This window comes from Bombus flavifrons, chromosome 10 (genome assembly GCF_040668555.2).
Source record: "Bombus flavifrons isolate JBK064 chromosome 10, iyBomFlav1_principal, whole genome shotgun sequence".
Taxonomy (NCBI): Eukaryota; Metazoa; Arthropoda; class Insecta; order Hymenoptera; family Apidae; genus Bombus; species Bombus flavifrons.
Window position 1 is genome coordinate 11,523,118 of NC_138451.1, and position 23,790 is coordinate 11,546,907.

General features: G+C 45.2%; 1 protein-coding gene across 4 annotated transcripts in view; it reads right to left on the bottom strand.

Annotated features, from left to right (window-relative positions):
* The window catches only part of Eip93F (Ecdysone-induced protein 93F), a 103,737-nt gene that overhangs the window by 75,360 nt on the left and 4,587 nt on the right, over positions 1 to 23,790 (bottom strand). For 2 of the 4 annotated variants that reach the window (XM_069122450.1, XM_069122445.1), the window contains exon 1: positions 8,494 to 10,898. The exons of 1 other annotated variant lie outside the window; for it this stretch is intronic. The gene's annotated coding sequence lies outside the window, so the exon portion shown is untranslated. Of the gene's footprint in view, positions 1 to 8,493; positions 10,901 to 23,790 lie in introns of those variants that run through there. One more of the 4 variants, XM_069122447.1, reaches the window with a different exon arrangement.

Here is a 23,790-nt window from a genome sequence, read left to right on the forward strand (position 1 = left end):
GTGAGAAAAACCCAAATACGAGCGGATTCTCGATTCCAGACTTACGAGCAGGTAGACCGCGGATTTTTACGCATTTGCGGGAAACTCTAATGTGCGGAGATACGCGAAATGCATGTAAGCAACGTACAAAGATATACGAAATATCGAAAGTAGCGTATCTGTTACTACATTTGGCAAGCGAAAGATTCAGCGAAAGCCTGCCTAGAGCTAAACTGCACCAATTGCGTGAACATAAAGATACGAATCTGTACAAATTTTTATGCAGAAATCCGAATAACCAGAAAATAGAGCGTAGTTTACGAAAATGTATAAAATATACAGCTGTTGTTTAACTATTTGATAGGTAAAACAATTTCTTATCCGGTTTCCATCTTTCCTTGTTTCGCATGAATTTGAACAAAAATGCACGGTCCACTCGTCACGTATTGAATACAATTGCTAACGATAGTTTCTTATTTACGAGCAGGTCGACGATGTCGACGACGAGTGAGCGATGGTTTTCGACAGGATAGTCTGCACATGGCGGGCCGTCATCGAAGCGAAATAGCTGGGACCGAGTCACCGGGCCGCGTTCGGCACATGCAAGCGTTACGTAAGTCTAAATCTGCCGGCCATTTTGCTAACACGCGCGCGCTGGCGAGCGGATCGCGCGACCGCACGTATGCAGAAACGCACTGGTGCGTGCGTGGATGTGTGCGAGCCCTGCGCGTCTGTCGGCTGGCACCCTCTTCGCTCGCCGCGGCCTATCCATCCGTTTTCTGCCTATTCTACTGCGCGAGCCAGCACACGCTCTGGGCTAAACATTTTGAATGTCACCGTAGTTAACCGACGCATCGTCGTTTCTACGAGCGAATCCACGTGCAGTCGCGCACCACTCGTCGCTCGCTTCTCGCGTTTGCTCGCGCGGATTCGGATCCGCGCCGTGACGTCTCTAGATCAGGACGAACGCGCGCGTTCGCGCTTTTCTTCCACGCGCCTCCGAGATGCCTTCGGGTCAATTTTGACAACGTACGACGTTCAAAATCCAACGTTACACAATGAATGTACTTGGATCGACTAGTCGTTTCGCGGATATATTTCGGTAGGATCGTAATTCGATAGAAATGTTCGTATCTCTCTATCGTTGTAAAAGCTAGTAAGCCTGAAGGAAACGAGGGAAAATTGTTATCGATGCATAGGGCGATGAGAATCGAAACTCGGAGAACGCGTACTTAGGTATGGCTCCTTTGGCTTCATGGCAAATCAGCAATGCGTTTTCATGATTTGAGTAAATATAATGAATTTCTTGGAATAATAAAGGTAGAATACTATTCCATGGGGAGGATAATAGTCGACTAAGATACGCTGCTATGATCCTCGGCCAGGCTTGTGTAATGATCTTGTTTCAAGTTTATGTTAAAGGTTTTCTCGAGAAACACGCGATTCGACAGGACTATGTTCTCGAATTCTGTTGCGCTATTTTGATCATCTTCGACCCAATTGTGTTTTTCCCACGTTACGAATCGCGTGGTATTGGAACAACGCGTGGAGAAATTCTTATTAGTAGATTGGGAACGTTCGTACAACTTGATAGATATGTTTGAACACGATTAAAGAAATGTTCCAACGTATTTGCAATCGTAAGCATAACGTGGAACAGACATCGCTTGTTACCTGGCCTCGCTTCCTTTCTGTTCTATTATTCTGTCAAACGTCACGTAGAATTTGCGATTTAAGCCGAACTCTGTTAATTTCGCAGCGCGATACGCGTACCCGAAGGGCCTTTTATCCTAGACTAAATGATCAAAGTCGGAAAGTAGGTCAATTCTATTCTGTTTCAATAATAAATGCCCAAGTAGGACTTTTTTTTCGACCAGGGACCGAACCGGTTGATGGTTGGCCGATGCGTAGAAAGAGAGGCGCAACGCGAGAGAACAGAGCGAGCCGGAGAAGGTAGCGGGTCGGAAAACACCGGGTTTCCCGCGGGCAACAAAGGAATTCGGTTTCTGGCTGTGGTCGTCAGGCCAGGCGTAAGTAATAATCATTAAAGTCCTTGAGTAGCGTGCGTAGCCAGGGAAAGGTTATTCCGCGCTGGTTATTCCGGGGCGTTCTTTCCAATTGAAAAGCTTTGCGCAATTCGAATTCTTTCGTCAGCGTCTCAAGTACAGGCCAGGCAAGTGAGAGAATTCGCAACTCGGGGGAAACAATGAAGAATAATTCTACGCGGGGTCGCATAAAAGGACCGGCAGAGAGAAAGAATTTTGAAAATATTCGTGGAAGCGGAGTTTTCAAGTTGTCACAATGGCGCAACCTGTTGCTCACCGGGCTTAGAAACTAAAGGTTTGCGCTTAAACGTAACGGACATACTTCGTTTGCCTCTTTTTTTACACCGCATCCAACTAGGTTTTTGCTAAGTGCAAACGATCCGCGCGGTCATACGCGAGCCTCTTCCCCCTCCCCTCCCCCTCCCTCCCTGCCCCTACCCCCGTTCCCCTTGCCCCGTTCCCTTCTCCGGCGCCGTGTAATATTTTTGAAATAAAGAATCGCATTTTTCTAGCGGTCTCCGCGGAAACGAATTATCCTCCTCCGTTGCAATTTAGCTTTTCCGCTTGTTTTTCGTTCGTACTGTGCCGGCGGCTGGTGTAGCAGAGCGGCCGGGGTAAAATTATAAACGATTTCTCGAAAATTACGGTCGTATCGAGGAATACTTACACGTTTTACAGGATATCGCGATTCCATTGTTGGAATTAAATGCTGGTAGTATCGTGGTTTTCTGGCGAATTTATGTGACGAAGCGTAACAGAATTAACTGTGGCGCGCGGCAAATTGGTTGTGTTAATTTTTCACGTGCATTTTCACGACCGCGTATTGTTCCATGGAATTTCGCGGGATGCAAATATTCGAAAGGGCACTTCAGGCGTACATTTTGTTTTCACGAAACATTAAAATGAAAAAGGTCCATTACGATTCGTTCGAATTTAATTATCGTTATTTCAAACGGGCCCACCGGTGTGTTTATTTTACATAAAAATGCTGACTTCGGATTTTACGCGACCCGTAAAACTCTGTTTCATTTAATATCTTTATTCGTCCGCGTAAAACCATGAATTGACGGCCGACGAGACGAAACGAGACGCGACTAGGCGGCCAACGCGCGCCGATGGTCTATCCGTTGTTTCATTTTTCTCACAAATTCGCATCGGCCAAGTGAACACGCGACGACGTTCAATCGCCGTCAACCTCACACCGAATTATCATTTCACGCCAATTATATGCACGACAGTTTATCGCATTTTACTTTTGTAATTCAATACCGACTCGATTAAACCAATTTTTTCTGTTTTACGCGCATTACGAATTACATCCACGCTCGTTTCGCCATCGTACTTTGATCCGCGTTTCCTTCTGTCCTCTCCCTCTCTCTCTCTCTCTCTCTCTCTCTCTCTCTCTCTTTTTTCGTTAGTCACTATTTATTTGCACGCAACGCGCGAATGTCACGTCTGTTTTCCACATCGATCGCGGCTCCCGACGCGTAAAACCGTACAATAGATTTCCCGAAACCACGTCCAACGCTTCTGCATTTCTTTCGCCTTATTCGGTGCACTGTAAATATTTTTATCGTGCGTTTGCAAACATTGCGCAACGTACTTTAGAAACCACCAGGCTATCTTTTTTTTTTCCACGGCCCCGGTTACCGAGTTCGAGTTCGCGAAAATTGAACTCGGCATTTTCGAATGGAACAGAGGTGGGAGAAGCTCGGACTGCAGGCTCGATGGAAACCTCTCGCCGCTACTTAAGGACTTTGACACGCTATGCCTGTCGTTCTAAATCGAGGTCAAACCGAATTTTCTAGTTTAACCTACTAAATAAGGCAAATTTCTGCTTTCTAAAACAAGACGCTACGCCGGCTGATCGTAACTTCACCGTGAACTACGGGACTCAAAATTAGTCCCGGTGACTTGAGGGATTTCCAAACGACCTAGGTGGAAAGATACGTGCTGTAGTTACGTGCGAACCGTGCGAACCTCGCATCTACTTACGCTGAAACATTACGCTCGATATTGATTTTTGAGGCCAACTTCTCGAACGCTTCTATCGAACGATGAACGAAATAATCGCGACGAAGGTATAATTTCTTCGGTACGGCGTTCGTACGCCGTGTAGCGTTTGTCGTTTCACGGTAACCGTAATATACTTTTCTATTTAAACTCGGCGAAATTCGATGATAGTTATTAACATTCTCGTAAATAAAATTCATAGTTTTAGGAAGGTCGTTTAAAAAAAATGGAACCTCGGCGGACAGATAATCGTTTCGCTCGACAAATATTAGAACAAATACGATGCTTCGAATAATTTGTATATTTTTCTACATTTCCTACGTTCCGTGTATTTTTACACTTGAAATGCATAAAAATCCGTGGCCTGGTAATTGCTGGAAATGAGAAATTCGACGAGATGTGACGGACTATTTGCAACGAGGTGTTCCGAACGTTCAAAACACAAGGACATAAATAATCGAGCGATAAAACAGTAGGCTGTATGCATGTTTTTGACGATTATGGGCTACAGTGGACGCTGATAGGGAAGAGGTTGAGAGCAAACGTGAAATTTTCGGATCGCATCGAATCGAAGGCACCGAAGGTACTTTCAATGTAAATAGGTTCATTTCGAAATTTAAAGATGCCGCACACGATCTCCGACCGTTCCATGTAGTCCAGTGTCAACACGCGAAGAGAATTTCATATTGGTTATTATCATGCGAATATAGCAGGCCTACGATGACAACGGATTACATGAATAATTGTCACGTGCACGCCGAACGCGATATGTAAATCCGCTATTATTTGATACAGTTGCGACAATCGTTTGCCCGATTCGATGTTGCTTCTCACGATCCTTTGTATACTTTTGACATGGTGGATTGGGCGCTGTTTACAATTAATATCGATCGGCCGCTTCTTTCGCGCGGCATTTCGTCGCATTAGTTGCGAAACGTCGCTTCTAGAATTGGACGTGTTCGACGATCTCTGTATCGAACGTACTGCCCGTTTAAATTTAGATTGCAACATTCGTCGCTCGAGTCGTTGAAATTTCTATGAAAGGCGTTATGCGTCCATGTTTCAGCTTTTTCCTTTCTTTCTTTTTCGTTTTTTTTTTCTTTTTTTTTTTTTGTTTTTTCTCGTCTATTACATTCGAAATTTCGTAGTAACGCGAAATTTCGGGCATCCGCGGACGATATTCACCGATAGTTTACATCGACAGCGTGATTGAAAACAGCGGTCTGTCAATGAAACGCTCGAAACTTTCTCGATCGCGCACAACGGTCCAAAAAGCGTTCGAATAAAGGTGTCGTCGCCACGAAGTCACGACTGACGGAGACAGAGAAACAAAATTCTGGATATCGCGACACGCGATACCTACGTGCGTGTGCGTGTTTTTTTTTTTTTTTTCAGACGAGAGATTTTCATTCGAAAATGTTGTCGTATCGTCGTTGAACGTTCCGTGACACGCGCTCGAAAAATCGCCATCGCTTTCTGGAAATCGCCGTGGATTCTAGGAAATTAATAATATTCGAATACCTGATGCGAAGTTTCCAACAAACTTGGAATTAAATATCAGCCGGAATCTTGTCGCTTCGGAAAATTATGCGAAAAACAGATAAGAGCGAAAGAACGTGAACAACGTTTATAATTGGTAAAGCGTGGATAGTTATGCAAATTCATATTTTTACGAGCACGGCTAAAAAGTTGGAATGTAAGTACGGTGTTGTTTCATTGGTTGAGCGAAGAGCATAGAGGAAAAACAAGGAGGATCCTTGGTTTTTGATTTTTACGTTACTCGGTGATTGATATACGTAGTTAGAAAGAAAACAACTCGTTAGTTTCAGAGATATGTATCGTAAAAAATAGTTGGTAAATGCATGAAATTATGTAAGATCGAATAAATAATTATTTTTAATACGTTTAACGGAATGAAAAATACCTACATATTTAATCGCAAAGCCGAATAATAAAAGGACATTTTGGAATATTTTATATGTTTCTGTATATCGTGTATAAATATTCTTCGATAATTACACCGTCAGCTTCTTCGTGATTTGTCGCAATACTTTTCAAGAATTAGAGTGATCGTGTTGTATCAAATCGATGACGCGTTAATTGCACCAATTTAAATAATCATTAATAATACGAAATGTCGCATACAGCGATCTTTGAACGACAACAACAGTAAACAAGAGTTCCCGAGTCGAAGAAATAAATGGAAATTAACAGACGAGAAAATCTATAAAAAGACGTTCGTTTTTCTCACTCACGGCGATACTTGGGCTGAACTTGAACCTTCTATTTGCTCCTAATCACGGTGTTATCCTTCCCGCGACCGGTGTTAATTTTACTAAGTTATCGCGTCAATAAATGTCTACATCGACGGCTCGTGAAACGTTCGACTGACATAAATGCAGACGTTCGCTATTTCCGGAGGAACGCCGCGCGTCGATTTATCAAGAACCAGCCGGCGAGCTTTATCGTAGCGAATTCGAGGTTAAGAATGAATCGTCCAGCTAACCGAACGCTCGTTAACGTCCACCGGTCCCCGCCTAAGTTGCGCACGATTTTTATTGTCCTCGAGAATGTCACGGTTTCTTCTTTTATCTAAAAATTCTTTGCGCGGATACGATTCGGCGAACGGTCTATGAAAATTTGAAGAGAGGATCGCGAACAAAAAGCAACGGTTACCGGAAACGCTGCACCGCACGATATAATCGCGGCCGGCGTGAGTCTCGTTTTCCCAGCATCCGTGTTCTAATTGCCTCGCGAACCAAGCGTGCATCGCTCGATCGGCTATAACGTAACCAACAGCTAACACGTAAACAGTCGGGAATCTGTTTGCCTGCTACGACAGGGTGTGTCGTTATCGAAAGGAAATTTCGTTCCGACATTCGCCAAGATTGCAGCTGGAACCTGGTTGTTGGTCGATGGAAACCGATAGAGGCAAAGAATCGAACGATTCACAGAAAAATAACTCGGACTCGGTTAACTCGAACGTTGGTCGGCGATAACGCGTGGACAATTAGAATTTATTCAAGTTGGCGGTGCTGTCGGTTTTCGCTAGAGCGCGAACGCGACTTTCGCGTTTCGGTCGCCCTTGGATGTTGAAAATGCACAAGTACCGGTCGTTACGTGTTCCAGAGCGACAGGTTCCCCTGCGAAACACGTGACGCATTGCGTATACTTTCGCAATCGTTTGCGAGTGCGTCCCCTGTACCAAGTATACGCGACTGTTTCACTTGCAAATTAGAGAGAAATCGTTTAATTTTAAACGTTCCGAAACGACAGATCGGATCCGTTGGATTATTACGCGAAACTCGAGCAACATGGTGAAACATCGAGTACACGATAGACTAGAGTGCGATATAGCGCGACTATTTGCTATTGGATGCTCTTGGCTGCACAAAGTGCCATCGACGTTAATCGTTCGCCGTGAAAGGGATGATTTTTCGTTTTGTCGAGGTGTCGCGCGACATTTCGGAACTGCTGCCAGACACCTGGCAACCAACGTCGGCCCAGACATCGAAACCAGAAGAATCCCAGAGGGAGAAACGTAACGGACACGACGTAAGACCGGCTCGAGCGAACGTAATGAGGTCACTCGTTATACGAGAGGGAGGACTCGGCAATGAAAGGTAGACGATCGTAGACGAAACACCGATAAGAGGCTACCGGCGAGGCGAACGCGCATCAAACATTTGCAAAACGTACCACCAACGAAGAACACACTATCTACTTCCGTCTAAAGTTGAAATTGTCACCGTGTGGAACGAGGATGAAGGTTTCTGCACAGGGAAAATCTATGCAAACGGTGTAAGCGCGTGGGTGAAACGACGAAAAAAAAGAAGCGAAGAAAGGGAAAAAAGAAAAAAAAAGACGTGGCGTGGCTCGTCGAAGAGCGCACCGTCTTTTCGGCCATTTTGGTGTCTAAGAAGCTCTCTAGTGCGTCTTGTGGCCTGTCGATCTCCCTCCCTTCGACCTCTCCTCTCCGCAACCCGACAGCTTCGTCTTTCTTGCTCTCTCACGCACCTAGAATCGCATACGATGACACGTGCACACGCTCGTTGCATGCACACAGGCGCACGCGAGGGCACTCCTCTTTCCGTCTCTATCTTATCCCCTTATTCTTTTCCTCCTCCTCTTCGGCCCCTGCGCTCTTTCTCTAATCCCTCGCCCCCTCTGCCTAGCTTTCAATCTGTCTTACTCGCACGCCCTCCCCCTCTGGCGGCCCCTTCCTTTCTTCCCTCTCGGTGTGTCTCGTGCGCGCGAGCGCGACCGCGCTCACACGGACACGTACGCGTGTACGCGGCCGTTTGTACACACGTTGACAGAAAACCCTTACACTGGCGCGTATATATACGTGTGCACGCGTACACGCGTGCTGTACTCGCGCGATTCGTTCTACGATGATTCGTTCGAGGTTTTCTCGAAACAGGGAACGAGAAAAACAATCATCGCCGGTACTCACTCTCACGACAGGAAGAATCACGGGTTGCACTTCCTTCTCGCGTGACGATCGGCGATGCGCTCGGTCCTCAGAATGGTTGGTAGCGGCTCGCCACTCTCGCGTCGAGCCGGTAACCGCGCTCGTCGCGCATCTTCCTTGACATTTTCCTTCGAATTAAATAGCGATCTTCCTTTTCTTCTTCCTCTTCTCCTTCCTTTTCTTCTTCCTCCTTCCTCTCTCTGTGCTTCTTCCTCTCTTTCCGGCGTCGTTTTATACTTTCACGCACCGAGAAACAGAAACGAGACAAAGAACGTAACACAGGCGCGACCGCGAAACGATCGACGGCCGCGAACCGACAAGGTCTCCAACGAGAAACGTAGCTCCGCTCGTAGACTGACACGCGTACGAAAAAGGAGACCGAGCGCGAACTAACGAAATGGAATCGACGGTTGCACCGAACTCTCCAGTTGTACCGCCTCCCCTCCACCGTCTTCCTTCCACGCTAGGAGCCTGTTGCTCTCCTCCGTTCGATCCTTCCGATCCTCGACAGCGTCGCTGGTACTCTCCTCTTTCTCCCTCTCCTTCGTTTTTCCTTTTACCCTTTGCTCTTTTACCGTTTTCCTTTCCCGTCTTCCGTCTTCCGTTCCCTCCGCCACGAATTCGATTCGGCAATCCGAGCCACAGGAAATTGGAGGCGCGCGCGAATTTCACCGACGGATCTGCGTTTTGCCACCGTTCCTACGATCACTGCCACCAACGACGATCCTAACACCGGCCAGTTCTTCCTTCGCTACTCGCTCGTTCCACCTTTGTCTTCCTATTTCTTTCTCCCACTGCTTTTCCGCCTCTACCGGCTCCGTTTTTATTTCTCCGATCGTTCGCGATATGTACGATCCGTCGATCGTTCTACTTGCCGACGATGGTTCCTCCCTTGAAACCGAGTAGTTTTCTTGCTCGTAGCGGTACGCCTTGGCCGCAAGAACGGAGCGAAAAACGAGAAGTTTATGCAGCGAGGGCGTGAGTACGAAGCGCGGAATCACGGCGCGCGTGCACAACAACAACAGCAACAGCAGCAGCAGCGGTAGCAGCAGCAGCGACGACGACGACAACTGCGGTTCGTCTCGATCGGAGGAGCGAAACAACAACGAGATTGCTTAATGTATTTGTTGCACGAGTTCCACAAGGTTATTTCGCCAGGTTTCTTCTCTCTCTCCGTCGCTCTTCTCTCACCGTTTTCTTCTCCCTTTATTTTCTTTCTTTCTTCCTTCCTGCTCGTTCGTCTTCCGTTTTCTTTTTATTTTCTCGAAGACGCGCTTACGCACCGCCGAGGGAAACACCGTTTCTCATTTTCTTCGTTCGTTTCTTTTCGGCTTTACTTCTCGCATCCGTCTTTTCCCCGTCACTCCCCCTTGGTTTCTCTCTCGCGTGTTTCACGGGCGCACAGGCGAGAGGGAGATGAAGCGACACACGCACACGCACCACTTGCCCAGGCCTCGACGTTTGATCCGGCTCCGGATATGCGACGTTCGTCGAGTTGCATTGGGTCGCGCTGCGCTCCCGTAACTGCATCCGCGTCGGACGGTGCGGCTTGCGCGCTAGGAGCGCCGCCATCCAACCACCCCACCATCTTCGTCCCACCACCACCGCCCGACAACACCACCGCTATCCTCCTCACCACCGACTCGCGCCACTACCACTACTATAACACCACTACACCTTTTCCATTATGTGTATCGTCCACGTAACCAACACACGCGACCTTCTTCTACTCGCCTAACCACTACCACTACGTACCACCTATTCGCCGTTCTCATTGTCGATCCTCTCGTAGTCGTAGTCGTAGTCGCCGCCGTCGTCGTTCTCCTAGCGTAGTCATAGTCGTCGACGTTGTCGTTCTCGCCCGTTGCCACCGTCACCATAGTCATCCTCGTCTTTCTACCAGTATTTTCATCGTCGTCGTCGTCGTCGTCGTCGTCGTCGTCGTCGTCGTCGTCGTCGTCGTTGTCGTCGTCGTCGTCGTCGTCGTCGTTGTCGTCGTTGTTGTTGACGCTACGACCACGACCACGACCACTACACCATTACCTTCGTCACTGCCATCGTTCTCGACGTTCAACCGCTCACGCACGGTCACTCCGGTGTACCAACGACGAGCGCCAGTTATGAGTAGTATGTACATACTTCGAACCGCTATTCTTTTCTTACGACCGATCACACGGCATTGTAATGAGAAGCTTGTGCCACCGTACGATCATTCGATTTACAGTTTCTCTGTCAGATCGTTTCGCTTCGTCGTTGTAATCGTTTTCTGGATCAGCCACCAAGCCAGACCTGTTATCTCGCTTACATTTTGGCGCACATTTTGAAAGTCGCGCCCAAACGTTGCGCGCTCCGTGGCACGTTTTTATTTGTTGTTATTTATGGCGAGGACAAAGATATTATTATTATTATTATTATTATTGTTTAGATTATTTGGATTATTTCAGAGGATATGTATCGGATATGGATGCGAGATTATTTTGGAAAAAATTACAGACGTCGAACGTTCTAAATGTTAAGAATTCGATGCATTTTGGAAATGACGTCAGGTCTCGTCTGCGACTCGGTGCGAATCCGCGGGCGAATTTTTATTATTTATTTGCTTCGTGTGTGGCTTTGTCATTTTTCCAGAGAGTTATAGACGTTGAAAATTTGATCGAGAACTCGGCCATCTGCCATTCCGCAACGACGATATATAAGAAAGGACGCTGGGATATAAAAAAGGAATGTGTGTAACATTGTAAAAATATATAAGTGGAAATATTGGACATGTCGGTAGATAAAGTATTCTAATATAATGACGAAGAAACAGCTTTTGATCGACGTAACGTACTTCGTATCGCTCGGTTGACAACAACGAAGAGAAATTTCTCTTTTAATCGACTAAAGGTTTCGTGAATTTCGTCTTTATTTTGCTAGCGCGACTGCAAGTCTAACGCGTTGCGTTACTCCAAGACATCAACTACTATCTTTAGAGCGAACGTTTGCTCATTTCGTAAAGCCACGATACGTATAGGGACGCGTTCGGCTCCCCGGAACCTGTTCCAGTCGCATTGCTTTGTCTTACGGTCATAGATCGGTTTAATGCATTCTTACATGCGAGTTTTATCGATTTCCTAGTCCCGCTCCTGTCAGCCTTCTCCTCGTAAAACGCGATCCTTCTAGAATTCAGCTTAAGAACGCCTCGCTACGTTTCTCCAGCCAGTCGAACAAATTTCGTTTGCTAAAATTTCGAGCGCCATGTATAGGAAATTGATCGTTTCCACGAAAACTTGTGCAACGAGCAGCTTCGATGAAAAGAATAGCTCCGACTTTTGGCGTTACTTTGCGAATCGGGGGTCTCGTAACAAAGACTCTCCATATTTCACAGAGAACAAAAGAATATTCTAGCATCCTTAATTCTTCCAGGTATAATATCTTCATTTCTCTATTAGTTACGTAATTTCTCTATACGTGTTTGAAATTATATCGCGAAAGAATCACATCTAATGAAATCGAGAAGCTGTGGACGAGTGTTTTTACACAAACGATTAAATATTCATTCGTCAATAAATCAACGTACTTATGAATCATCTATTGTAACGTCGGCACCATCGTGTTGCGAGTCTATCTTCCGACTAAAGGGACGCGTTATTGCTTAAAATGTGGGAAAAATTTGACCGTTTTTGCAGGTACGATAAACGATAAACCGCAAACGTTTCTAAGATTTTTCACTGGCCGCTTACATTTCCATCTGCGAGGCTGGCAGCGGCGATTCACGCAAGAGAACACGCGCGCAGACGTTTGGTAACCCGCCTGATCCATTCCTCCCCGCTCCTCCGCACGCCACCGTGGCCATGACACTTTTAATAGGAGACAATTTGATGCAGTTGCTGCTGCGATTTGAAATTTAAAAGCTAATCGCTACGACGCACAGTGCCACCGCGTCCATTTGCTAGTTTTTCTGGAGATCGATGAACAATAAATACGTGGCGTGCAACATCCGGGCACGTACGAGGCGAATAAAACTGCAGCACACAGTTGCACGCGGATCGACGTCTTTCCAAGCGACCGCCACGCGATACACAGCTCGAACCTGCGGCCTTTGAAATTTACATCCTCCAGTATCGTCTATTAATTATTATAATTTATTAACTGAAAATACGCATCGTTTGGCCGCGGTTACAGTCACGATAAAATCTTGTTAAATTGACCGTGAACATCCCATTAATGGGTGCATCTACGATAAACGCGATTATAACTTTTATCTGGCCGCGTTTAATCCGCCCGCTTCTTTCTTACCTCCAGTAATTGAACTCGCTCTCTTTCTTTCTTTCCTCTCTTTACTTATGCACGCAATATACAGCGGTGCGCTTCGCGTGTAGCCGAAGAAAAATTGTTTCGTTTCGCGACACCGTCTTAAGGGGCATCGTCGCTGCTGTTCGCGAATAGTATGTCATCCGCTTCTACGTATACCGATTGCGAATGTGTTCACAGCTCTCTACATCGCAGCATCCGATAGATACGCGTACTGTGTATTATAGCAGCTACGCGAAATATTTTTTTACCTCTCAAAGACTGCGAGCGTGTTACAAATCCATAACAAAATTCAAACAGAAATTTCTTCCATTCGCTAAATGTCACGAACGTTATAGACTTTCGATATTTTACATATGTTTTTATATTAAATCGTACGCTACGACCATTTCTAACAATTGTACCGGCTATTTCGTCGTAATTTTCGGTGAATTTCTCGGTAGAATTAATTGCATATATATAACATCCATATAACATGTATATAATATACATCCATTGAAAAATTCCAACCAACTTTACTACGCTTGTTGCTTTGCATTAGGAGACACGTACGATACGAACAAAGTATAACAGATTCATAGTAACATACGTAGGAAATGAAATCAGCGAAAAGCATAGATACCAAATATTTATTATCAGTGGCCGCAACTTATGGCCGACCATGTTTGTCCCTGTGAATCCTATGTTCGGTTAGGATAGTTGGCTGAAAGTCGAAAGTCCTATCTATTACATTTATTGGCTTATCTTATCATGGATAAGCCTATATTTTTCGCGTATCGTTTCAAACTTTACGCAAGACCACTCGGAATAGCTGGAGATCGACGGGCGGAGAGGGTGGAAGGAGGAAGACGACGGAGAAGGGGATCACGACGGTAAAAGAGGCGATCACGCCGGACCTTGAGGCGGGCGGACGGACGGTTTAGAAATTCGTTAGATAATCTTGGGGCACGGCGTGCTTCGGGTTTCAAGATGGCAGTCGAAAGTGGCTGATTAGATAGGACGCCCCATGTCGACGCCTTCTGTGCCGACTGTCGGAGCCAACGACGAGAACAACCGACGACAACGATCAAAGACGAGCGAACGGTTATGCAATTCGCGCGAAATTGGTGTATTTTCCCCACAAACGCTGGCGAGTGCGCTTTTGCACGCGCGCTGATCGCCGCGGAAACGAGAAGTAAGGGCACACCATTTGACCGTACCGACATTGCCGTTTAATCTCGCAAAACCAATTCCATGTATACTTGACATTAAATTTTCCACCGGCCTTCCAAGTTAGCGCGTCGTTATGTGGGCAGCCAGCTCCTACCGCTGCCTTTCTCTTTGCGAGCCAATGTCTGGCTACACGTACCGAAAAATCTACGCCTACTGTAGCCTCCGACTTCGTTCAAACGCTTTTCACGATTAGATCCACGTTCGTCTATGGATCGTTTTCTTCTTCTTTTTCTTTTTTTTTTTTTTTTTTTTTTTTCTTTACGATTTACTACGTACGAGCGTCTTCTTCTTAACGCGTCGTTTGCTCGCGTTCGTCAAAATCGACCGGCTAAACCAGAGCTGTCTACGTACATGATCGTTCACTGGTCGAAGACGTTGATTCGACGTTTTTGAAACTTTCGACGTTTTATGGCTAAAGCGGTTTATGGCTAAATTGGTTAATTAGAGCATTTGAAATTTTAGTACCGTCTAGTGGCTAATTCCGTTTTAAACATTTTCTTTTTTTAACCCTGGCGACAGAGCTTCGTTATCCGTGCTTATCGTGTATAATTTCACCGATTTTCTCTAATTTCCGTTTCGCGGTGTTAGCCGATTCGCTAAACGAGTTCCGTATAGCAATTGCACTCGCGAATCGAAAGTCTCACGAGCGACGTTTATCGCGCGATCGATCGATAAAGTTGAGGATAGTCAATCTGCGACGACTCGAAAGGGCGGGGAGCAAAGGAGCGTTATTCATAAGCTCTCGAACAAGATATAACGGTCGGCATTTTATGCGTGAGTTCTTCTTCACAGCCGCAGCTTGAACTGCTCCGGTCGGATACACGGTTGTTTGCGTGTGCGTGTGCGTGTGTGTTTGTATGTGTGTGTGTGTGTGTGTGTGCGTGCGGGCACGTACGTCGATGCCACGTGACGTCTAAATTCAGTCGGCCATTTTGGAGCATGATTCATTTGTTTAGAATGGGTTGGATAGGAGTAGGAGGCGGAGCCACGCACACCAAATCTTCGTCAACGTTTTAGATTCGAGTCGAACGCACCGAACGTGCCCAACTTTCGTCACACGTGTCCCTTTTTGCCTGCCTCTTATCCATCTTTGTTTCTTACCAATTTTTCCAACGCGATCTTCATCGGCGAAAGTTACGCGCGGTTATCGATCGAGCGCGGCACTTTCGAAATTTTTCAAGGCGCGAACAACAACGCTCTTAGGTGGCTCCAAAAAGAAAAAGGAAAAAAAGAAAGAGAATGAAAAGAAGGAGGAAAGAAAAGAGAAACGCGAGAGAGACAACGCGCAAGGCCTGGTGCATGGGAAACGATTTCGTATCGAGTCCTTCTGTTTCACATCGACCCTCGGCGAACCTTCGCCACGAATTTCGCGCCCTCGAACGATCATCGAGACGGCGACCGCGTTGTCTCACTCGAGCCGGGATCAAGGAGCGCGACAAGGTTACGAGGTACACGCTGTTCCCTCGAAAAGGAGCATGAATTATTTATCGGGCACAAATAAAATGAAAGGAAAGGAAGGCGAACGCACGGGACAATGACGATCTTATCTACGCGTTATCGAGTCGAACGGAATCTTTCGTTCTCGAAATTCTTTCTCCGTGTTAAGTCGGTTATAATCGATCGATTCCTTGCGTTACCTTCGCGCGTTTCTTTTATTCCGCTGTTCGTCGAAACGACCGTGTGCAACGAAGCTTGGAAGAAATTTATCTTACCCGCACCTTTTGTACACTTAATTAGTACATAGATCGCGAATTCATATCTTTTACGAGCACAATTAAAAAGATACAGCTTGGATAGAAAACGTTTTATCTATCTATAGGCAGACTGAATGTTTCATACGTCTCTGCGTATTACGTGCATTCTACACATTTTTGCGTCTTCGATTCTCCTGTTGCATAAATTTCATTATTCCACTCGTCGCTACACCGAGTGAAAATACTTTGCTATTTGCAATAACATTGAACAAAGTAAGAGCGCAATTAGCAAGCGACTATATCTGGCATTATCTAAGGTTACATCTAATTAAAATCGCATCTAAACCGAAGATCGCAATTAGCAAGGAGAATAGCGAAGGAATAAGAATAACGGAACAAAGTATAAACGAATATCCTGCTACGAATCTTAACAATTTGTTTCTTTCCCGGACAGCGAACAAATCGAAAATATATCATTTTCACTCGACGTCGATTATCCTTCGTTGGAATATCAGCTGATCGATTTTGCACATGGCGAGAGAATTTCCGTGGAAACGGAGCAAATCCGCCAGACAGACAGTCTCTTCCTTCTCGCTGGCTTCCTCGAAACGGCCGCATCGTGTTTGGTCGGACATGTTGCCGAAAGTCCGAGCGTTGGATGAGGGAGCTGGTACGGTCGGTGTGTGGATGGGCTCAAGGTCAGTGGCAGTGGGTCAGTCGGACCAATCGCGCTGCTCCTCTGACGAAGGCCGCGCCGAATTCGAAGCACGCTTGAGAGGGGAAGCGAAACGAATCGAGACGAGTCTTTTTTTTTTCTCTCGAGGCCGGCCTTCTTCGACTATGGTTACAGTGGACGCTTATTCGGACGAATTGACGTTTCCAAGAATTCAATACGTCAATGTAATCAAATACGTATCTACGCTGCCGTTGATAACATGTTCGGACGCTTGTAAATTATTCGCGATATGTAAAATATATTCTTTAATTCGATTTTCGTGAGTTTATTTCGCCAATTTGTACTCGGTCGATGGCAGATACCCATGCGAACAATAGTTAAAATTTATTAATAGATATACGCGAGAAAGCGAGACTTTAAACAGGTTTGTTCAATGTTGGAACGTTAGAACGTTAGAAATCTTTCTAGTCACATTGTATAAGCTCGTGTAGATCGTAAGTGTCGTTATAGGTAAATACGAAATTTGGACGACGAAGGTATATGACTTTGTTTCAGTTGCAATTTATCGGAGTATTTGATCGCGGTTCGGTGCCACGACGATATTTTCGTACATGTACCTTTATTTCGCAATGATGCAATTTCCTTTATTATCAGGTTTCATGTTTCACCTTTACAGTATAAAATCTATAAGGTCGCACGAAAATACCGAATGATGCGAAACCTCAAATACTTTGGCTCGATTGATCGGTACACTACACGAACGAATAAATAAACAAATAGAGCGGTGTGCAAATACATTTTGTAGCCAGTGTTCGTCCGTCGTAACTTTGAAAATACTATTACAAAAATATCGATCTTTGGAAAAATGTTAAACTAGTCGTCTAAAAATACCTACGGACGTTATCGCGTGTATGTATAGTTTGTAATATACAGTTATTGCAGTTTTCAGACGTTTCATTCGTCCGAATACGCATCCGCTGTAACCATGGCCTTACGCCACTCTACAGCGTGCAAGACTCCCTCTAGTCCGTCGTCTCGTCGATCGTCTGTTGCTCGTCATTGACACGATCGTTGTAATCTTCGTGGTGTTCATCGTCCTCGTCGTCCAGATCGAAGCGTGACGTCGTATCGAGCGTGTACGGTCGCGCGCGTTAATTCCGGTGTCGAGCCGGTGCGGTGCAGGAAAGAGAACGGACAGACAGACCGGTATGCAAGCCGGCCTTGACCGTATCTCTGCTTATCGCCACGTTCGCGCTCTACGCTCGACGTCACGCGTCACGTTGTCGACGCCAACGACGCGAGAGTTATCCGGCCCGTCGGAGACGACGCCGACTGCGGCATTCGTCAGCGCGACGCGAACGAGCCGGTTGCATTCACGCTGCAACCGTGTACCTAACCTAAGCCGATCTTCGGTATCCTCGATGTAAATTCTGTTTTACCAGCTTCGTGCAACTCGTTCACCGAGAACAAGCGTAAAGTTCGAAGATGCGTTTTTTCGCGCGTTTCGTAATACTGTGAAGTTCCATGCAATTTACAATGCATTACCGATGTATTAATTCAATTAGAACAAACGCTGGATTTTCGCGTTTACGTCGGCAACGAAAACAGGAATCGTTTGCAGGATGCATCCCGATGCTGGCCCATTAACTTTGCTCGCGAGCAGAAATTTCCACGTCGGCAATTACTTAAATTAATTTCGCGATAATTGTATCGATTATGCAAATTACGTAATTCGTTTCATTAGCCGGCGATACGTATTATCGTAACGAGGCAACGAAACGTGCGCCTCGCGATTCGTAACGCACTTGGAAACGCGATAGTCGCGAATTTCGTCGAAGCCGATCGTATGACGTCAGGGCAAAGTGGCGTCACGGTTGTTACTGTAACTTAGATACGAGCACATCCCTCTTCCACTATAATTTAGTAATTAAAACGATGTTAGCGAGTTGATAAGTTACAAGCTGAGACTCTCACTTGTTCTTTCCAGTTATTTCTTTCTTATTCATCCTCGAATGAAAAATGAACGGTTCTACGGAAGCAACCTTTATCCAGATTTCACAATTTCGTGGTCTAATTAGACACGGTTCCTGTATGGTATAATTACACATACGTATACCTATATACTCATGAATATCTTTCGATAAAAAGAAGAAAAAAAGAAAAACTTGGAGCACAGGTACAGAACAAAAATCTTCACATCGTCCAGCTATTAAATTTCGTTTATAGGTCTTATTTCAGCCACGTGTTATCCCTAGACCGCAGTTTTTTATGCATTTACGACTTTATCGCGCAGTACCTTACGTTTGAAGAATTGTTAAGAACGCGCGTAATATGCAAATCGTGTAAAATATTTAAAATATAATGCTCTCCGTTACATTTAGCGGATAAAGCGAGCTTTTATACGCTAGCTGCTCTGCTCTTTTTAATCGTATCGATAAAGATATGTATTTACGTAAACATCCGTAGTTACGAGGGGCGCCAAAGGGTTCTCCAAGCGATGGTAAATGCGAGCTCGGCTCTGCTCTGACACCGACGCCGTAACGCATGCATAAACGCCGGTGACGAACCGATGTTTATCCGTAAGTGTCGTAGCCTCTGTAATTGGTATTACGTAAGTAGTACTTGCACGCGGTGTTACTCCTGCGTGGATAAGCAATGGATAGCCAACGAATCATCGCCTTTCTCCTGCGAGCCGCTGGAACGCTCTCAAACTTTGCTCGCGATCGTTTTAAACGTTCGTTTAACGTTCCACGGGACATTTGTTGAAGTTGGAAGGAAACCTTAACCCTGGCGAACAAAATCGAAATGCTGGAGATCGAGATCGAAATTGTTGAAACGTAATTTTAACAGTCTCGGTACGCAAACGTTGGCGGGAACGTTCGCTGCATTCAAATCGTGTAGAAGATCGTGAGACTGGAAATCGTCGAATCCTAGCTGCGATTCGCGAGGAATGCGAGTGGAAAGGTTTGCCATAATTCCTCGGTAGGTGCAAGGGCAAACAGAGCGAGAGAAAGCGGCCAAGAGAGACACAGGCAGATCTACTCTCTGCAAAGGCAAGACGCGGATCGATCCCCTATATATCGGACCGATGAGGTTAAACGCGTCATTACGAATCGATAAAGTCGAATCTCGGCAAGCTTTGTAACTAATTTGTAATTAGTTGGAGCGGCGCCAACGATTCTATGCACTGATAACTCGGCAAACTTTCTCGGTATACTCGCGCGCGCACCCGGTCATACGTCTAGGAATTAAGTTAATTTTCCACTCTGCTAGCACTTGGCAACACCACGATTGGTGTTCTTTTCGGGTTAAAGACAGACGTACGATGGAGGGTATAGTCCGGGAAAGTAAGTCGTTCTAGGAAAATACATTTACTCGTTGCTCTTATTAAATATAAATCCGTTTTGCAAAATTATCGATTTGTTATTAAATTTAATTTACCATTTAACTTATAGTAAAACTTACGCCCTTTTATCCTGTGAACTTTCTTTCGTTTGCCATTGTATTTTTATGGAGGACGGAACACGACAACTGTGTTTCAAAAGTAAAATAAATTTTATTTCGTGTTTTACGTAGATTCATCTCGTAGATTTCAACCTGCCCCATTTTTCTATGAACTGCTCGATAGTTCCAGCCGTCAGAAATGTTAGGGTTTAAGGTTAAAGGTCTGGCGCATTCTATGTAGCGTTACACGTCGTTGAAAATCCAGAATCTGCCGAATCGCGAGAGGAATAGGAAAAGCTGGAGAACGGGGAAGCATCGTTTCCTCTCTCGTCTCTCGCGTTGGCTCTTCCACCGGTCGTCTGGCCATATTTTGGCGATACCTACTTGTTGCGCGAGGTACGAGCCGCGCGTACATATGTACAGCGTGGCATCTACATATCGTAGTAGTAGGTGCCGGCGACGTCGGTCGCCGCTTGGCACAGGTACAAATAAAGTCAACGACCGGACGGACGCTCGCAATGATTTTCGTCGTTTCTTGGAAACCAGGGTGAACCGCGTATCGATGATACGTGTATCACGGTAATGAAACACGGTAGTTCCAACGGTTTGATCGGCGTCGTTCTATCCACTACACCCCCCAACACCGGTACGCGAACGTATTTAATTGACGTTTAATCGAATAACGCGCTTAATCGTCGGGCTTGTTCGCGAAAAGACTCGGTTAACCGCGTTTCGTCGTTATTAACGGCTAATTTCCCGAAAATTATCGAAGAGCGCGGAGAGAGAGAAAAAGAGATCGAGAGAGAGAAAGAGAGAGAGAGAGAGTGTGTGTGTGTGTGTGAGAGAGAGTGAGAAAGAGAGACGGCCTTCGGCGCGCTTAATTCACTGGAAATTCAATGCAACATGAACCTGATTTTAGCTTTGACCAGTTTGCAACGAGGCATTTTATTCCCCTGCCGATTTTAGTTACGTCCGCTCGTGTAATTCTCTCTGTCTCTATTGTAATCACGCCTTTATGGTAATCGAGCCAATGATAATTTTGTTGAATATTTTCGATAACGCGAGTCGATGTTGAACGTCGATGTTTAATCGATTTATCGATAATCAAGCGTGCGCGGTGCCTACGCTCGCAAAACGGAACAAATTGAACGGTATAATAGAAACTGAACGGCTATATAGAAGGTCCCGGTGGCGGTGTAATTTCTACGCGAGAGCGAATCGAATGCACCGGCTACGGCTAACGTAAAGCGCCACCGGTAAAAATTTTCGCCAGGATTTTTGCGCCTGCTGCTGGCAAACTGTTGCTGCGCGACATTGGACGCGATCGACAGTAGCATATGTAGATAGAGTAAGGTATATAAGAGAGAGAGAGAGCGGCCACGGGTACATGCTACATTCTATGTATTTCGGAGGTGGTTTGCCGCTAGTCAACGGACTACCCCCACTTTGTACGACTTGGAAAATTTTCGGGGGTAACTGACTGCGCTTTAAACTGGCTGCGGCTCTGCCGCTGCTGCGTCAGCTGCCGTCGCGTTCCAGTCGACCTATATATTCGGTTACGTTATATATGCACCTACATATATACTAATACCTACTGTGCATCCACTACGTAGCCAACGGCGCCGATATAAACGCGGTTACTACTTGTTGCTCTAGTCCCAGAAACTGCCAATGTCCGTGCATTTCGGGCTTCTCTACTTTCCGTCGAACGTGTATAGTAAACCCCAGCGACTCTCAACTTTTGCATCCGTGAACTCGACGCTTCCGAATGTCGTTCGACAGGTGCGCCGAAAGTATTGCGTGGCCTACGACGTTCCGCTCTACTTACGGAACCGACGAATCTTTCAGCCACGACACAAGGAGTATCGAGCCACTTATTCACGACATTCGCCACATACACGGCCGATATCGATGCTACATGTACATACTATTCTATAGCTGGTTATACATATTAGGTACATGGTTGACGTATATCGCATTACGTATCTTTATTCCGCTTCGATCTGCCACATTCTGCTTGAATTCTGATGTTTGATTTCACGCTTCGTTTAACAAGTGAAGGGATTTTTCAGTTTTTCAGAAAAATTCTACATTCGTGTATGTCGTCGACAACCATTCTTTCTGCAGATTGAGGAAATTTGTTAATTATAAAACGCCAATAAACATTCAATATAGGCTGTACAGTTAAACGTATCTTTCTCGTGAATGTAGTTTCGATTGAAAATGTTTCGTGGTACCTTTCCGTCAGCTATTGTTCAACTCGCTGAGAACACAGCGCGAGACGGATAATATATACAATGGTAGTATAAATTTCACATCTTAGCTGTTATTACATGTAACGCCATGATCAATATTTATTTCCTGGAAAAAATTCAAAGCGTGTGTTCTTTGCATCTGATACCAAGAACGCAAGAAATCTTAATGACAAGGAAATAATTATACTCCGAATCGTTGGTATTAAATTCTACGTTATTTTGATACGCTGTCCGCTGCAGATCAATTGAAAGGATTAAGGTAGTGTTTCGCCAAGGAAAAATGAACTTTTCGGATGGAGTTTGGGTCGAAAAGCGAGAGACGGAAGAATTTGCGAGCTATCTTCATCTTGTCGATCGATTATGACACGAGAGTTCTACCGGTCACGGACAATTAGATCAATAAAGGGAAATAAAGAAGAAATATTATACGAGTGCATAAAATAGCGGAGTCTCACGCATCGTCTTGTTACAGCCTATCTGCTTGATCCTATGCATTAAAGACTTCAGCTTTCTTCAATCAAACGGTGTTTCGCTGTTTCTCGATGCTTTAAGATTACAACTACCGACCTGTAGTATGTGTCTACTAGATATTACTATACGTAGAGGATTATAATTAAAGCGATACGAAGAGCTCAGAAGCAAATCAGTGTCAGTCAGTTTTTTTTCTTTTTTTTTTACTAAAATGACTGATGTTGCACAGATATCCTTTCGTTATAAAAATCTACGATCGACGAAACACAGTTTTCTTGTTACGATATAGCGGCGATAGTAGAGTGTGCATTTTTATGCATTTATGGAAACTGTAAATATGGAAAAATATACACAAGGCGCGTAACATTTAACGATATACATAATATTCAAAGTTGCGTATTTGTTATGACGTTTAAAGGGCGTGAAAAAGCTCGATTTAGATTCTATCTTTGTTTACTCGTGTTCATAAAAATATGAATTTGTACGAACATCCGTAGTTTAATAACGATCGAATTATTTCCTCAGCTTCGAAAAGGTTTCCACAACAAAGGAATATTTACACGACATCGGTATAGCCAATGAATCATTCTTCCGAGTTCCACGCCTTCCATTCACCCAAAATAGATAGATACGCATATAATCGCAGTTCTATTCCTATAAATATTAACATCAAATATCTGAGATACATCTAGGTACGCGGTTTCCCTAATCACAGAACCAGCGATCCTGAAACCCGTCAGTTTGACGAGTTTCCTAATTCCAAAATCTATTTACGATCTAGCTACGGTGACTTACGATCGAACCACATCTCAGCGCGGATCGGAGAATGCATCAAAAACCTCTACGGAAAATTCTAACAATGCTCACGAGTTACGTCTTTCGGTAAGCGTAGTCTAGTCTCGAATCGGCGTGCAGTGGATGCATCTGATATGCATGCAGACACCGAGACGCCTGCGAAGCGTCGCGTCGTCCGTGCGCATGTATTCGAGTTGTAACCAGCGACATACGAAGCAAACACAGACGCGCCTACACACCCTCGTACCCAATGTTCGGATACTCACTCATACTTTGTTCGTTTGGTCGATGTTCCCGTGAACGCGTTCGAAACTTGCCACGTGCTTTTTCGTGTGTGTACGCCATTTGCACGGTTACATGTAGGTTGCACACGTGCAACGGCGTACGTACTCACGGATGGGTGCTACGCGTTCGTTCATACACCTACATAGTTGGCTAT